We start from the raw sequence: 18,740 nt of genomic DNA on the forward strand, positions 1-18,740 counted from the left end.
TCTAAAGTCAAACATGGGAACGGTACTAGATGAGAAGCCAGACTAAGGCCATGAATGCACTCTCTCTGCACATTTCTTCTGCAATTTTCTTTCTGAATAAGCCCTGTTCACAATTTTGATAACTGATTTACTCTTTTTTTTGAGGTCAAAAATAATAATCATGAAATCTTAGAAACTATGGTAGAAATATATAAACTCTATAATCACAAACATTACTATGTATCCACATTCCTAAAAAAAATTGATTCTCTGAATCCAAGCTGATATCTGAAACAGGCACAAAAAGAAAATCTTGGTTGTGCTTTTCTATAACCAAAAAATTAGGTGAAGAAAGATCCAAAAGTTGCATTTGATAATGATCTTTTTTGTGCATCACCATAATCTCAGAGTAAAGCCTGAAACTGGTCCCTCTGATACTCACAGAGGGATTAGGAGTTCTTTTCTTTTTATAATGTATATGGGTGATAAGTTTATTTTTAAAATAAAGATCAGGTAGTTTGACTTCTTTTTTTTTTATTAGTGAAACACCATGAGGTACAGTTGTAGATTTACAATTTTTGTGCTTGGGTTTCGATTATACAATGATCAGATACCCATCCCTCCACCAGTGCCCATTTTCCACCACCATGGATAATATCCTCCCCACCCCCATCCCCTCATCCCCCCCCCTGCTTCTGTGGCAGGGCAATCCCCTATGTTCTCTCTCTCCTTTTGGGTGTTGTGGTCTGCAAAAGAGGCATTGAGTGGCAAACATGTTCAGTCCATAGTCTACTTTCGACATGCATCTCCCCTCCTGGGAGGATCCTCCAAACACCCTTTATTTGGTGCTCCCTTCTCTATCTGAGCTGCCCTTTCCTCTAGAATGCCCGACTGGCCACTAAGCTATGGAGTAATCCTCCTGGTGCTGATCTCAGCTATTCTTGGGTATTAATCTCATATTTTGTTACTTTATATCCCCCAGATGAATGCAATCTTTCTATGTCTATCCCTCTCTTTCTGACTCATTTCGCTTAGCATGATACTTTCCATGTTGTACCACTTGTATGTAAATTTCATGACTTCATCTTTTCTAACAGCTACATAGTACTCCGTTGTGTAGATGTACCAAAGTTTCTTTAACCAGTCATCTGTTCTTGGGCACTCAGGTTTCTTCCAGATTCTGGCGATTGTAACAAACAATCTGTGCAGATGTCACTTCAACTACACATTTTTGCCTCTCTGGGATATATTCCCAAGAGTGATATTGCTGGGTCAAATGGAGCTCAATTTCTAATTTTTTGAGAAACGAGTTTGACTTCTTTTACTTGACTTTAAAATGAATTCAGACTGTGCATTTGAGTTTTCACGTGCACCACCCCACCTAGTGGACTCCATAGGAACCAATGGAGTAATAATAATCATTTACACTTCCACCAGCAGCCACTGGTGGAGCCAAAACTTGTTTGGAATGCTTCAAAAACATATTCCCAAATACGTATCATTATTTGACCTGTCTGACACATCCCTGGAAAACTCCATTGGTATGGTTCCTGCTTACTTGACCTGATGTAGTACTGGCTGTTTGCAAACAACCTTTTCCTGGAGGTCGTGTGTTGCAAATAGTCAATATCAGTTGTTTAACATTGTCATTGCCTGAGAACATTGCAGGACAAATACCAAACTGACACTGAGTCTTTAGGAAAGACTCACCAAGTTGTCCTCATCAAGGCCCCTGGAAAACTAAAGCATATTCCTGAGAATTCAGACAATTATGCACAAACACACACACACACACACACACACACACACACGGAAGGTTGTGTGCCTGTCAATAGCTATTTGAAGGGAAAAGTTTAGAAAGATCTAATAGACTTTAATTTTCACCTAGGGATAATTTGAAATTCAAGTGAAAGTGAAGACAGGGTTGGAATTTACCTGGCCAAACTTCCTTTAGTTATTTGTGTATGACTTTCTTTAGCTCTTTATTTTTTGAGAGGCAGGGGTATACACAGCTGTGCTTGGGGATCACTCCTGGTGGGCTCTGGGGACCACAGGGGGTTCCAGAGATCAAACCTAGAGTGGCTCCATTCAAGGCAAGAGCCTTTCCTCATGCACTATCTCTCTCTCTGGCCCCTCTTTAGTACTTTAAGCGTATTTAACACAGCTTATTTATATACCAGATGATCTCTTCTTGAAGAAGTTTTCAAACATGCACAAAACTTATTGGCAAAGGGCTGTATCCAAGCATTTAAGGAAATCTCTTGTCTTATTATCCAATGACCACCAAGCCACTCATGCAATAGCCACAGCCTCCAAATTAATTCAGAAATGTGAACCAACAAACTGACGAGTAAAAAAAAAAAAAAAACGAGATTCCCCAGCACACACCAAGGGGATGGGAGATCTGATTACTATTTTTGCTATGTTATTTTGAATATTTAGTTTTCAATTTTTACATATAATACAGTCAAAAAAACAAGATACGTCCCACACATGGGACAGGGGAGAATTAAATTGAAAAAGAAGACCTTGAGGGAAGCACATAGTAAACTTTCTAGACAAAGACTTTTTTGTAGTTGAGATAACATGATTACAACAGGTAAACATTAAACTTTTGATATACAAAATTACTGTACCTCCCTCATTACTAAAGTGCCAGAGACCCCACCACTACCACCACCACCACTGGTCTGTGTCACCCCTGGTCCATCTCTTACTTCCCCCTGCCAATATGCCTTTCTCCCACCTCTTGGTATTCCTGGTACTATAGACAGAGTCCAAGCATTTGTTGTCATTAGATATTATCTACTCCCTTGCTTTGTTTCTTTCTATGTCACATAGAAATTAGATCATCTTGTATAAAAATAAGCTGTGTTAAGTATGCTTAAGGAATTAGGGCTGCGCAATACCACTTCTGGGAATATATCCTGAGGGTGCAAAAAAGCACAGTGGAAATGACAGCTGCACCTGTATGTTCATTGCAGGCTGTTTATTCTGGCTGTCCACAATAGCCAGAATCTGGAAACAACCCGAGTACCCAAGAATAGATGTCTGGTTAAAGAGACTTTGGGACATCTACTCTACACAATGGAATACTATGCAACTATTAGGAAAGATGAAGTCATACAATTTGCTTATAAATGGATGGTCATGAAGAGCATCATACTAAATGAAATGAGTCAGAAAGGAGGGACAAGGGCCAGGTATATTGCTGCATAGTTGGTAGCCTGTCTTATGAGCTGAGGGAGAAGGCATTTGGAATAGAGAAGGGATCACTAAGTCAATGATTGTTGGAGGGATCACTTGGATTGGGAGATGTGTGCTGAAAGTAGATAAAGGACCAAACATGATAGCCTCTCGGTATATGTATTGCAAACGATAATACCCAAAAGGAAAGAGAGAGGATGGGGGAAAAGGGAGGGGGAGGGCTGGGGTGAGGATGAGGGATACTGGGACATTGGTGGTGGAAAATGAGCATTGGTGGAGGGATGGATGGGTGTTCAATCATTGTATGGCTGAAATCCAAACATGAAAGATTTGTAACTGCATCTCACAGTGATTAAATTGAAAAAAAAGAACTAAGTCTGGAGAGATAGTATAGCTGGAAAGGCCTTGCACGGAACCACTCCAGGTTTGATCTCTGGCAACCTCTTATGGTCCCCCAACCATTCAATGGTGAGCCCTAAGTACAACCAGGTATACCAAGCCCAAATAAACAAAGAACTAAAGAAACTCATACACAAATAAAGGAAATGTAAGCATTTTGTTTGGCCTAATAGAGAATATCAATGGAGGGAAAGACAGAAATTATCACAAAATAGTTAAAGAAAGGTTATAAATTTGAAAGGCATTGAATCATACAAATAATTTTCCCTTATCACAATAAAATAAATTATAAATTGATAAAATATGGAAAATATAAAAAATTTAAAAATATATAGGATTTAAGCATATCTTTAATAAGCAAATGAAAAATCATGAGGGAAATTAGAAAAAAACTAAGATGAAATCACTTAGTCACTTAATCACTTAACTTCCCGTTAGTCATCGATTTGCTCGAGCGGGCGCCAGTAATGTCTCAATTTGTCCCTGTCGCGTGCTAGTGTAGCCCAATGGCATCTGTTCACTCTGGGATCATAAAGAGCCTCAAACCGATCGTTCATGATCTTCACGAAGAAGTCTGACCATCTGGTAGGTGGGCGGCCACGTGGTCTTTTGACATCTCCTGGAATCCAGACAGTAACAGCTCTAGTCCAGCGGTCATCTTTAAATCTCATTACGTGACCAGCCCATCTGATTTTTGACACCTTGGCAAATGAGACAGCGTCCCTGATTCTTGATCGTCGATGAATGTCGGAACTTCGGATTCTTTCTCTCATTTGAGTGAAATGTGATATTCCAAGCATAGCTCTTTCTATTATTCTTTGGGAGACCTGAATAGCGTTCTCATCCTGTTTGCGTAGGGCCCAGGTCTCTGAGGCATATGTTAATGCAGGAAGAACAGTGGAATCAAAGAGATGTACCTGGAGCCGGAGGTTCTTCGTCCTCTTAGCTATTTCTTCGACGTTCTTGAAGGCATTCCAAGCCGCTCTCTTCCTCCTGCGCAGCTCGGGTGCCAGGTCATTTGTCATGTTGACCTCTCGACCTAGGTACACATAGCTGTTGCATTCGGAGATGGTTGTTCCGTTGAGAGCGAATGGGGCGTCAGGAACGAGGCTGTTTCTCATAAACATTGTCTTCGTAAGATTCAGCTGTAGTCCTACCTTTCCACACTCACGGTCAAAGTCGGCCAGCATTTGTGCCGCTTGGCTGATGTTTGGTGTTATTAAAACAATGTCATCAGCAAAGCGGAGGTGGTGTAGTTGCCGACCATCTATCTTCACTCCCATTCCTTCCCATTCCAGTCGTCGCATGATGTTCTCGAGGGTGGCACTGAAGAGTTTTGGTGAAATGGTATCACCCTGCCACACCCCTCTCTTGACATCAACGATCACTTCTTTGTAGAATGGTGAGATCCTGGTAGTGAATCCGCAATACAGCTCACGGAGGATCTTGATGTATTGGGTTTGAATGCCCTGATTGGCTAGGGCTTCAATGACCGCTTCCATCTCAACAGAATCAAAGGCCTTCTTTAAATCAATGAATGTTAAACAGAGTGACATCTTGAACTCCCGAGAAACCTCAATGAGCTTGGTTATCGTGTGGATATGGTCGATGGTGCTGAATCCTTTGCGGAACCCGGCTTGCTCACATGGTTGTCCTTCATCTAGTATTCTGCCAATCCTATTTAGGATGACTCAGGTGAACAACTTGTAGATGACAGACAATAGGCAGATCGGGCGATAGTTGCCAATGTCATGGATGTCTCCCTTCTTGAACAGTAGTACGGTCCTGCTGGTTTTCCATTGGGACAGAACCTTGCATTCAGACAGGTAGCGAGTGAAGAGCCGAGCCAGTGTATTGATGAGTACTGATGGCAGGTTCTTCAGGTGTTCAGGTCTGACCTTGTCTGGGCCGGGTGCTGTTTGTTTCTTTACCGACGAAATGGCGTGTCGGATTTCGGAAGGGAGAACGTTGGGAACGACATATCCATCCTGTGGAATTTGGTATGTTCACAAGTGGACATGGCTATCGAAGAGATTTGAGTAGAAGTCATGGATAATCATCTCCATTGCCATTCTGGAGGATGTGATGGATCCATCAGGACGTCGGAGGGCAGTCATCTTGGTCTTGTAGTTGGCAAAGGACAGGCGGGCGTTATGAATACTTTTCCCAGCTTCTGCCGCATCTACCAGTACTTCTGCTCTTCTCTCTTTGAGGTCTTCCTTGATTGCATCTCTGCACTGCTTTGCGAGGTCGGACGTTAGTTTGCGGAGATAGCCCCCAAAAAACGCCTGTCTTCGAAGACTCTTAAGCTAATTCGCCAGCGTGGTTTGGCGCATGCCTCAGGCAAGATGAAATATGAAAATAAAAACACAACAAAATCGCACAAAAATACTTAGGGATGCAGCTAACACTATAGTATGTAAACAGAAAATTATAGCTGTAAAAACCTATAATATAGAAAGAAAAAACAATAACCTTTGCCATAAAAAGGGATTGCTAGAGAGACAGCTCAAAGAAGTGTATCCTTTGCATGTAGGAGAGTAGGGTTCAATCTCCTGCATCACATAGTCCCTTGAACACACAATAAATAACTCTTGACTACCAGGCCTGGGTAAGTTCTGAACACCATACGTAGCCCAAAAAACAAACAAAAAATTAGGAAGAGAAGGGTGAACTAAACTCAAAACAAATCTAAAGAGGAAAACAATAAGAAGAGAGGGAATAAATATTAATTTAAAAGATGAAAAAAATCAAACCAAAAGAAGGTCCTTTGTAAACAGCACTGTAGCGCGGTCCTCCCATTGTTCATCGATTTGCTTGAGCGGGCACCAGTAACTTCTCACAACAAATTGTGAGACTTGTAAAGAGGCAAAAAGTTTATAATCTTTCAGCTATATTGATCAAAAAAAGAGAGAACACTAAAATTATTTGAATTGCTGCAGTTAGAAAGATAGTACATATGGTAAGATATTTTCTTAGCATGAACTCTACCCTGGTACAATTCCTGGCCCAACATATAGTCCCCTGAGCATCTCCAGGTGTGGTCTTTGAACATAGAGCCAGTAATAATATTTCAACTCTGTTGGGTGTGAGAGTGTCCCAAAAGCAAAACAGAAAAAGTAGCACTGTAGCACTGTCTTCCTGTTGTTCATCGATTTGCTCAAGCAGGCACCAGTAATGTCTCCATTGTGAGACTTGTTGCTACTGTTTTTGGCATATCGAATACGCCACAGAGAGCTTTCCAGGTTCTGCTGTATGGGCGGGATACTCTTGGTAGCTTTCCGGCTCTCTGAGAGGGATGGAGGAGTCAAACCCGGGTCGGCCATGTGCAAGGCAAACACCCTACCCACTGTGTTATCACTCCAGCCTAGGAGAAGTAAAATTATTAAAATAAAAGTATTAAACTATTGGGGCTGGAGAGATAACACAGCGGGTAGGGCGTTTTCCTTGCACGCGGCCAACCCAGGTTCGATTCCCAGCATCCCATATGGTCCCCTGAGCACCGCCAGGAGTAACTCCTGAGTGCAGAGCCAGGAGTAACCCCTGAGCACCGCCAGGAGTAATTCTTGAACGCAGAGCCAGGAGTAACCCCTGAGCACCGCCAGGAGTAACTCCTGAGTGCAGAGTCAGGAGTAACCCCTGTGCACCGCCAGGTGTGACCCAAAAAGCAAAAAACAAAAAAGTATTAAACTATTACTATCAACCTTAAAGAAACCAAAAGGATTAAAAAGAAATACTATGACCAATCATACTAGAGAAAATTATATAATCTATGTATACTAGATAAATTTCTAAGAAAAAATCAAACAACTGAAAGTTAACACACAAACACACACAAAATAAAAATTCTGACTAGATCCTTAATAAGTAAAAAAATAATCAAACAAGTAATCAAAAAACTATACAAGAAGAAATAAGTTTCTAGGAAATATGAACAACTGAAAGTAAAGAAAAGAAAGATAGAAAATCTGATTATGCCTGTAATAAGTTTTTTAAAAATCAGAGGAAGAAAAACACAAGCCCATTTGGCTTCACTGGTGAGTTGTATCAATGATGAAAGAATAACCCAGTCCTGAACAAGGTCTTCCAACAGATAGAATGGGTAAAAATGTTTCCCTTTTTAAGTTTATAAGGAAATTATGCCAAGAGCTATGACAATTCCACCCAAGCCTAACTACTCTAAAATTTCAAGTCATTCTTCTTGCCTAAATTTTGCTCTTTTTTTTTTTTTGCTTTTTGGGTCACACCCAGCCATGCTCAGGGATTACTCCTGGCTTTTCACTCAGGAATCACTCCTGGCAGTGCTCTGGGGACCATATGGGATGCTGGGAATGGAACCCGGGTTGGCCACGTGCAAGAAAAACATGCTACCCGCTGTGCTATTGCTCTAGCCCAATTTTGTTCTCTTCATGAACATCCCTTAATGTTCTATTTCCAGAACCTTTTCTACTATTCCTATGTCTCAGATATACCTATATCTCTCATAGTCATTTCAAAGACAAAACTTTGAAAAACTATTTTAAACAATGACCTAATCTAGTCTTCCTGCATGTAGTCATCAAGTGTATACTTCTGAACCCCATAAAAATGATTTACATCACAGACCCACAAACATGTATCTCCATTAAAATTTAAATAAATTATAGTAAATAAACTTTGTGTCACAAAAAAAAATCAGTAAATTACAGTCATGCAATTTTAATGATATTAAAAAGAACCATAATGCCTGCTTTCAAGTCTCAAAGGAAACTAAAGATAATTAAGAGAAAAACTTTGATTCTCTTTCCTGAGGACATATTATTATTAAACAAAACAAAATTTAGTCATTTAGTTCCACAAAAACTGCCTCTCTTCTAAAGTTTTAATTGTTTCTATCATTCACCTAATAAAATCTTCAGCTGGTTCCCTCACCACTCCTATCAGTTCCACACACTGTAGTAGGATAATCCTACTGTCATTGCAAAGGTGCAGTAAGGAAACTGTAGCACTGTCCTCCTGTTGTTCATCGATTTGCTCGAGCAGGCCCAGTAACGTCTCCATCGTGAGACTTGTTGTTACTGTGTTTGGCATATTGAATACATCACGGGTAGCTTGCCAGGCTTTGCCGTGCAGGCGAGATACTCTCGGTAACTTGCCAGGCTCTCATAGAGGGGCAGAGGAATCGAACCCGGCTCGGCAGGGCTGGCTGCGCGCAAGGCAAACATCCTACCGCTGTGCTATGCTCCAGCCCAGTAAGGAAACTAACTGGTAACATTTGCTGACTGTGAATAGGATGAGTACCAGGTATACAGCAGTAGCTTGAATACAATCTGTTGAGCTAACCCACTTCCCCTACAGCAGTTATTTTTCTCCTAATTTTTGTTTCCCTTATCTCCCCCCTAATTTTAGAATAGCAATCTATTCTAAAGCATTCTGTACACATTCTATGAAGATCATCTAATCATATCAGTTCATATTCAGTATTTCTAAAATCAAAGTAACATTTCCTAGGGGTTTTTTTTTCTCTTTTCCCCCTATTGTGCACCTTGAAATGCTAAACAGTGTTCTCCTAGACTTTGTGATTCTTCACTGCCTGGATATGCTCTTTGTGAATAGCTTGGTTCATTGGTCACATTGATTCATATGCATTAGTTAATCACCTCACAACCAGTTTTAATAAGGTCTATTGGGGGACCCTGCTGTCTTTGTTAACCACTATCCTCAGCACAGAGAAGTGTTTAGAGACTGCAAGTAATCAGTGACATCAAGAGTTATAATGAATCACTAGAGACATCCTCTGGTCTTCTCTGTAAGGTTGGTATGAGCCAAAAGAACACAAGAGATTAATTAAAAGTTGAATTTTCCTCTGGGTCATTTTAATAGGTAGTCCCTGTAGACCTGTAATTTGTCAAAAGTAACCAAACTCAAGGTTTCTTTTTTCCCCTGAACTTTATGTATATTTGGATTACTAATACCTAACCTCTTGAGTGCACTTTGACCCAGCAGAACAGAAGCAAATTAGTACCTCATAACCCTCTCTTCTTCGTTGCACAGTTGCCTTCATTAGTAAGAACACAAGATACAGAACGGTAAAATCCAGATATACTTAACTACTTCACCAGGGCCCTGTTTGGGTAGTTAGTCCCTACAGTTTACTTGCTTTTCTTCATCTGAACTGAACTGTCCCAGAGACTCAATTGAGGATGAAGTTCGAATTAATTAATACGCTTTTATCATCTAAGAAAATCAGAGGCTAGAGCAATAGTACAGCAGGTAGGACACTTAACTTGCACACGAGGCCAATAGAATTCAATCCCAGGCATCCCATGTGATTCTCCAGGCACTGCTAAGAGAGATTTCTAAGTGCAAAGCCAGGAGTAGCCCCAGGGCATTTCAGGGTATTGCCGCCCAAACCAAAATAATAAACAAATAAAAGATTTTTTAAATTAAAACTTTTTTTTAAAAAAATATCAGAACAAAAACCTGTCTTAGTATTCACTTGATATAGACTATTCGCTCACTCAATTTGTCTAAGACCACAGAGAAAATTAATAATTGAATAAGATCTGTAGCTGAAATTCTTGTTTCCTGGATCTGTGTTTTTCCAACAGAAATTATGAGTGTCTGTCACATGGAAATAAGTCTAAAAACATAATAGAGTACTTTGATTGAATTGTGGATAAAAATATATGATACCCAAGGACCACGGAAATAACTCAAAAGACTGGGGCATATGCTTTGCATATAGGAGCCCTATATGTCGGCCGCGCGACATCTTATTATCTCATTCCTACTTTGGACAAACTTGCAGGCTGTCGAATGTAGCCTGCCCACAGGGCAGAGTCTGGCAAACTCCCCGTGGCCTACCAAATATGCCAAATACCAGTAACAATGAATGGGTCTCATTCTCCTAAAGAGCCCTGAATATAATCTCAGGGCTAGGATGAAAGAGACGTTACTGGGGCCTGCTCGAGGCAATCGACGATTAACAGGATGATGAAATGAAATGAAAAAATAGGAGCCCTGGGTTCTATCCCTAGCACACAAAGTCTCCCTGGTCCCTCTAGATATGATTCCCATTACAAAACAAATAAAATAAGGCATCCTATTATTATTTATTCTGAAATATTTTTCACAGTTCCTCTCCCTTCTCATTGCCATAATTCTCCATAACTCATGCTCCTAATACTACCTTGCTTTCACTTACATCTTTCAGTCATTCATACTTCTAATCTATCCTCCAGATCACTACCAAATCAGTCTTCCTGAAATAAGACAGTGTCACAATCTATCTAATAAAATCCACTGTATATTCTTCAGATTGGAGCGATAGCACAGCAGGTAGGGCGTTTGCCTTGCACGCAGCCAACCTGGCCAACTAGAGTTCGATTCCTCTGCCCCTCTCAGAGAGTCTAGCAAACTACCTAGAGTATCTCGCCAGCATGGCAAAGCCTGGCAAGCTACCCGTGACTGACATGTACGATATGCCAAACACAGTTACAAGTCTCACAATGGAGACATTACTGGGCCCGCTCGGGCAAATCGATGAACAATGGGAGGACAGTGTAGTACAGTGCATATTCTTCATGTAATTATTCTGATTAATTGCCCATATACTATTGAGATGGGTATGTCTAGTTATATATATTTGCCCCAACTGCATTCTGCTAATCTGGGTTTGATCCCTAGCACCCAATATGGTCACCAAAGCCTGCCAAGATTAATCTTTGAGCACAGAGACCGGACTAAGCCCTGAGCACTGCTGGGCATGGCCCAAAAAAAAAATTAAATTAAATAGAATAGAATTAAATAAATTTGTCTAATCCATTGATCTCTATTCTCGTTGAATTACATTAGATTGTCAAACATTGTAACATTTGTTTCTGGGCTTCCTATAAATATTCCATCTATCTTTTAGTTAAATATATATAACACATTTTTGATAACCACATATATATAAATCAAAAAAAGAAACAGTGGTTTAATCCATGCAATTAAAAACTATTAAGAATAAAAAGGAATGGAATGAACCATTAATACAAATAGATGGCATAAGGGGCCAGAGAGATATATAACAGGGGTTGCTTGTCTTGCACATGGCCTATCCCTGGTTCAGTCCAAAGCATCCCGTATGGTGTCCTAAGTGCCACCAGGTGTGTTCCCTGAACACAGAGCCAGGATTACACCCTGAACACTGCTCAAAAATGTGGCCTCAAAACTGGTATAAATGGTTCTCATTTATGTTATGCTGAGTGAGAAAACCCAGGCAAACAAATTACATAATAAGCTTCCAAATGATAATATTCATTAAAATTTAAACATAAACTAAGTGATGTAATGTTGCACTGAATATTCATTTATAGGTTTTATTTTAGACACTTTACTTAGACACTACGGACCAGCAGGACCGTACTACTGTTCAAGAACGGAGACATCCATGACATTGGCAACTATCGCCCAATCTGCCTATTGTCTGTTATCTACAAGTTGTTCACTCGAGTCATCCTAAATAGGATTGGCAGAACACTAGATGAAGGACAACCATGCAAGCAAGCCGGGTTCCGCAAAGGATTCAGCACCATCAACAATATCCACACAATAACCAAGCTCATTGAGGTTTCTCGGGAGTTCAAGATGCCGCTCTATTTAACATTCATTGATTTAAAGAAGGCCTTTGATTCTGTTGAGACTGAAGCGGTCATTGAAGCCCTAGCCAATCAGGGCATTCAAGCCCAATACATCAGGATCCTCCGTGAGCTGTATTGCGGATTCACTACCAGGATCTCACCATTCTACAAAGAAGTGATCGTTGATGTCAAGAGAGGGGTGTGGCAGGGTGATACCATTTCACCAAAACTCTTCAGTGCCACCCTCGAGAACATCATGCAACAACTGGAATGGGAAGGAATGGGAGTGAAGATAGATGGTCGGCAACTACACCACCTCCGCTTTGCTGATGACATTGTTTTAATAACACCAAACATCAGCCAAGCGGCACAAATGCTGGCCGACTTTGACCGTGAGTGTGGAAAGGTAGGACTACAGCTGAATCTTATGAAGACAATGTTTATGAGAAACAGCCTCGTTCCTGACGCCCCATTCGCTCTCAACGGAACGACCATCTCCGAATGCAACAGCTATGTGTACCTAGGTCGAGAGGTCAACATGACAAATGACCTGGCACCCGAGCTGCGCAGGAGGAAGAGAGCGGCTTGGAACGCCTTCAAGAACGTCGAAGAAATAGCTAAGAGGACGAAGAACCTCTGGCTCCGGGCACATCTCTTTGATTCCACTGTTCTTCCTGCATTAACATATGCCTCAGAGACCTGGGCCCTACGCAAACAAGATGAGAACGCTATTCAGGTCTCCCAAAGAAGAATAGAAAGAGTTATGCTTGGAATATCACATTTCACTCAAATGAGAGAAAGAATCCGGAGTTCCGACATCCATCGACGATCAAGAATCAGGGACGCTGTCTCATTTGCCAAGGTGTCGAATATCAGATGGGCTGGTCACGTAATGAGATTTAAAGATGACCGCTGGACTAGAGCTGTTACTGACTGGATTCCACGGGATGTCAAAAGACCGCGTGGCCGCCCACCTACCAGATGGTCAGACTTCTTCGTCAAGATCATGAACGATCGGTTTGAGGCCCTTCATGTTTCCGGAGCGAACAGATGCGATTGGGCTACACTAGCACGCGACAGGGACAAATGGAGACGTTACTGGCGCCCGCTCGAGCAAATCGACAACTAACGGGAAGTTAAGTGATTAAGTGATTAAGTGATTTTAGACACTTGATTTCAATTTTCTAAGGGAGAAATTTCTGGATCATATTTCTGGATAATTCTGATTAACTTTCTGAGACAAATTGTTTTCTAAAATCACAGCACCATTTTGCATTCTCTCCAGAAAAATGTAAAAATGACAATATCTTCACATCCTTGCCAAGTCTAATTGTTATCTTCCTTTTTAAAAAAATTTTAGCCATCTAACATAAAAACAGTGGGTGTGAGGCATTGTTTAGGTACACATTTAGATACACATATCCCTGATGACTAAGCAGGGTGAGGAGATCCTCTTCTTACATGTATCACATGCCATTTGAATGTCTTCTCATGGTAATGTCTCTTTACTTCTGGTTATTTGTCCTCAGTTGTTGAATTGCAAGAGTTTTTATAAAATGTAATTAAAAATCCTTTATCAAGTACACAAATTTCAAATGCTTTTTCTATTCAGTACGTTGTCATTTCATTTTCTTGACGATATCTTTTGAAACATCAAAGATTTTAATTTTGAGAAAGTCCAATGTTTTTTCCCTATTTTTACTGTGGGCTTTTGCTATCATTTCTATGACTACATTGCCAGTTCCAAAGCTGAAAATTTAAGGCGTTTGCCTTGCACGCAGCCAACATGGCCGACCCGAGTTCGATTCCTCTGCCCCTCTCGGAGAGCCCGGCAAGCTACCGAGAGTATCTCGCCCGCACGGCAGAGCCTGGCAAGCTCCCCGTGATGTATTCCATATGCCAGACACAGTAACAACAAAGTCTCCAATGAAGACGTTACTGGGCCCGCTCGAGCAAATCGACGAACAACGGGAGAGCCTTTACCTTTACCTTTACCTTTACCTTTTAAGAATTTTTAATATTATATTATTAGCACTTGTTTTAGTGTTTTGATCAATTTTAAGTTCAAATTTTCCACATGGTATGAGACAGGAGTGCAACTCCATTATATGGACATTCAGTTGTTTCAGCATTATTTATCAAGGAGGCTATATTTTTTCATTCTGAAATGTCCTGGCATTTTGTCAAAAAATTTTGTCTATAGATTTACAAGTTTATTATTAACTCTCAATTCTATTCTATTGATCTACATATTTTTCCTTACTCCATTTCCATACTGTTTTAATTACTGTATATTTACATATGGCTTAAAATAAAATATAAAAATGAATCTCCCAAATTTAGTTTTTCCTCTTTTTTTTGTTTTGTTTTCGGGTCACATCTGCCAATGCTCAGGGGTTACTCGTGGCACCATGCTATGGTACATCTACACAATGAAATACTATACAGCTGCTTGAAAAAATGAAGTCATGAAATTTGCTTAAAAATGAATGGACATGGAGAGTATCAGGTTAAGTGAAAAAAGTCAGGAGACAGACATAGAATAACTGAACTCATTTGTGGCATATAAAAAAAAAACATAGTATGAGACTAACACCCAAAGACAGTAGAAACAAGGGCCAAGAGGATTGGTCCACAGTTGGAAGCCTGCCCCCAAGGTCTAGGGGAGAGAGCAGTTGGGATAGAGAAGGGGCCATTATGACAATGATAGTTAGAAGGGATCATTCTGGATGGGAGATGTGTGCTAAAAGTGGGTAAAGAACCAAGTATGATGACCTCTCATATCTGTATTGTAAATCATAACGCCCGAAAGTAGAGAGAGAGAGAGAGACAAAGAAAAAAGTGCCTACCGTAGAGGCAGGTGGGGAGAGAGAGGGATATTAGGGATATTGGTGGGAAATGTACACTGGTGGAGGGATGGATGTTGGAACATTGTATGACTGAAACCTAATCATGAAAGCTTTGTAACTGTATCTTATGGTGACTCAAATAAAACAATTAAAATTAAACAAAAAAAAGAAATCACTCCTGGCAGGCACAGAGGACCATATGAGATGCCAGGTATTGAACCCAGCTCAATGACGTGCAAGGAAAGTACTATCTCTCTGGCCCGTAGTTTTCTTTTTTCAAGATTATTTTGACCATTCTAAGTTCCTTAAAATTTTTTATAAACTCTTGGGAAAAAATACAATGGTTAGGGTATATATGAAGCACACACCAACTCTGGTTCAATTCTAACATCTCATGGCCTCCCAAGTCTTGCCATGAAAGTCTCCAAGTACCACTGAATGTGGTTCCTGGATCCTTCAGACATCACTCGTTGTGGTCTGGATAACCCCCCAAAACACCAGAATTGCCCTGTGGTCTCTATCATTATAGAGCCCAAGAAGCACTGCATCCTCTGACACTAGCACTGAATCACCAGCCCAGTTGGCCCAGTATTGCTGTGTATGGCCCTAAGTCCTCTGAGCACTACTTGGGAGTCAAAAATAAGAATTAAATTGTAATTATCTATAAATTTTGATATCAGATTTTCAGTTTCTCACCAAAAGGTTATTGAAATTTTTTATTATCATTTAGTGTTTCTGATTCTAGCACTTCCCTCTTGCATGTTGCAAACTACATTGACACCTATTATATTCATAGTTTTTGACACTTCCCATAAATGTTAGTTTCCAATTCCTTCCATTAAAAAAGTCACAAACTTAATGACTCAACACAATACAAATTTGGCCAGGGTTGTGGTTCAGTGGTAGAGAAACTGTCTGACACACATGAGTAAATCCTCCTGAAAACTTTTTTAACCAATAATTTAAAGATAAAAATTTATTGCCTGCAATTCTGTATGTTGAAAAATCTTAAATGACTTTCATAAAGCAAAAACCAAGATGTCAGTAGGGATGCATTCCCTCTGGATGGTTATGGGCCATATTTGTTTCCATAGATTTTACAGCTTCTCAGTGCCACCCACATTCCTTAGCTTGTGTCTCTACACAGAATTTCATCCCTCCTACCTCTGCTCCTGTTGTCAAATATTCTCCGACTTTAATCCTCATCTCTATTTTATAAAAACTTTTAAAATTACATTGAGTACTCCAGATATTTCAGGATAATTTTATCAATCAGAATTAAACTCAAAGTAATAATATTATTTATTGTCTCTATAATATCTTTTAAACAAGATTGTAACTTTTTCCCTGGGGTCTTTGGAATCTCCCCTCAGCTGCCGTCGTCGCCGTCGTTGGAGCGTGAGGAGTCGGGGAGGGGCAGGAAGGGGCGACCAGGCGGACTTAGGGGTCCCGCCCGTTTCCTCCTCAGCCGCCAAAGGCTCACTCTGGGCGCCCTGAGCCTCCGTGGTCTCCGCCTTGTGAGCAGGGGGGGGGGGGTCGCTCCATGCCGAGCGGGGCAGCGGACCTCCCCCGGACGCCCAGCCCCCGCCCAGAGGTGTTTCCTTGGAGCCTCCTGCTGACCCTTGGGAATTATGGAGGATGGAGACAGTGGTGACACGCGATCTGACTCATTGTGCCCAGAAAGCCGGTTTTCTCCCCTGATCTGCGCGGGACGGGCACGGAGGTCCAGCTCTGGGCAACAAAGCTGAACGGCTCCTATTCCAACCAGGTACAGCCCGCCCCCAAGGGCCTGGGACCCTCTCTGGGCATGCGCAGCTAGCTCCTAGAAAGCCGGTTTTCTCCCCTGATCTGCGCGGGATGGGCACGGAGGCCCAGCTCTGGGCAACAAAGCTGAACGGCTCCTCATTCCAACCAGGAGACGTTCTCAACTCCTCGCCCACTGCCAGGGACTCTTTCTGGAGCCGCAGCTGCTAACGTGGCCGCAAAATATTTTCCCACTATATATGCCATAGGAACCATAAGCTACCTTCTTAGATGGAAAATTCTCTAGTTTAGCTCAGCCACTAGAAACACAGTAGCCAATAACTCATAAGCCTATCTTAACTCACACTGCATATCAAGCAGAATAGTAACAGTGAACGTGAAGGACTAAACCACACTTGTCACAATGGTAAAGCAACGCAAAAGCCCACCAAACTTTCTTATTGAAGAGTCTAGCCCAGATGACACCAACAGTACTGTAGTGTTAGACAACCTCTCTGACAAGGAATTCAGAAGGGAGCTACTTAGGATGCTTAGGGAACTAAAAGAAACAATGGAAAGCAATGCCAATAGAAGACAAAAGGATTTGAAGGCAGAAATGAGGAAAATGCAATCGGAAATGTCAGACCTGAAAAATCTCGTAGGCGAATTGAAAAGCTCAGTGGAAGGCCTCAGCAGCAGAGTAAGAGCTGCTGAAAACAGAATCAGTGAGCTCGAAGATGAAGTTCAGAGACTCTCCAGAAAAGAGCATAAAATGGAAAAGAGACTCACAATTCGGGAACAGATGGCAAGAGAAGATCGTGATGAAGCCAAGAGGGGTAACATAAGAATTATTGGAGTCCCAGAGGTACAGGAAGAAAACCTTGATGAAGAAGAAACTGTCAAAGACACCATTGCTACAATGTTTCCAGAGCTGAAGAAAACTTGTGACCACATTCAGGAGGCCCGAAGGGTACCAGCTAGAAGAAATCCGAATAAATATACCCCAAGACACATTCTGATCAAAATGACCAAAACCTTAGACAGAGACAAAATTCTGAAAACAGCAAGATCAAAGAAAGAAATCTCTTACAAAGGAGCATCCTTAAAATTCACAGCTGATTTTTCTGATGAAACTCTCATGGCCCGAAAACAGTGGTGGGACGTAGTGAAAAAACTCAATGAAATAAATGCCTCCCCAAAAATACTTTACCCAGTGAGACTCTCATTCATAACAGAAGGAACAGCACACAGTTTCACAGACAAACGACAGCTCAGGAACTTCATAGACTCAAAACCATGGTTACAAGAACAACTAAATGGGCTACTTTAAGGCAAGAAAGACCCCTAAAATACACCAAATTTCAACAGAACAATGGGACAAAATCACATAACAATAATCTCTCTCAATGTCAATGGACTAAACGCACCAATTAAAAGACATAGAGTGGCAGGATGGATTAGAAAATTGAACCCAACATTCTGCTGCCTGCAAGAAACAGATCTCAATAGTCAAAGCAAACACAGACTCAGAGTCAAAGGCTGGAAAACAATCCTACAGGCAAACAACTCCCATACAAAAGCTGGGGCAGCCATCCTAATATCAGACCACATCGATTTCAGAGTGAGGAAGGTCATAAGAGACAGTGAAGGCCATTTCTTATTGATCAAAGGATCTGTACAACAGGAAGAACTTACAATAAGAAATGTATATGCACCTAATGAGAGACCAGCAAAGTACTTAAAACAACTACTCATAGATTTGGAAAGAGACATCAATAGCAACACAATACTAGTGGGAGACTTCAATACCGCTTTGTCACCTCTTGATAGATCAACCAGACTCAAGCTTAGCAAGGACATACTTCATCTAAGGGAAACAATGGAAGAAAGGGACTTAGTAGATATATACAGGACACTTGATCCACAAAAAGCTGAATACACATTCTTCTCAAGCGCA

Source organism: Sorex fumeus, unplaced genomic scaffold, assembly GCF_029834395.1.
Source record: "Sorex fumeus unplaced genomic scaffold, SorFum_2.1 ptg000098l, whole genome shotgun sequence".
NCBI classification, from domain to species: Eukaryota; Metazoa; Chordata; class Mammalia; order Eulipotyphla; family Soricidae; genus Sorex; species Sorex fumeus.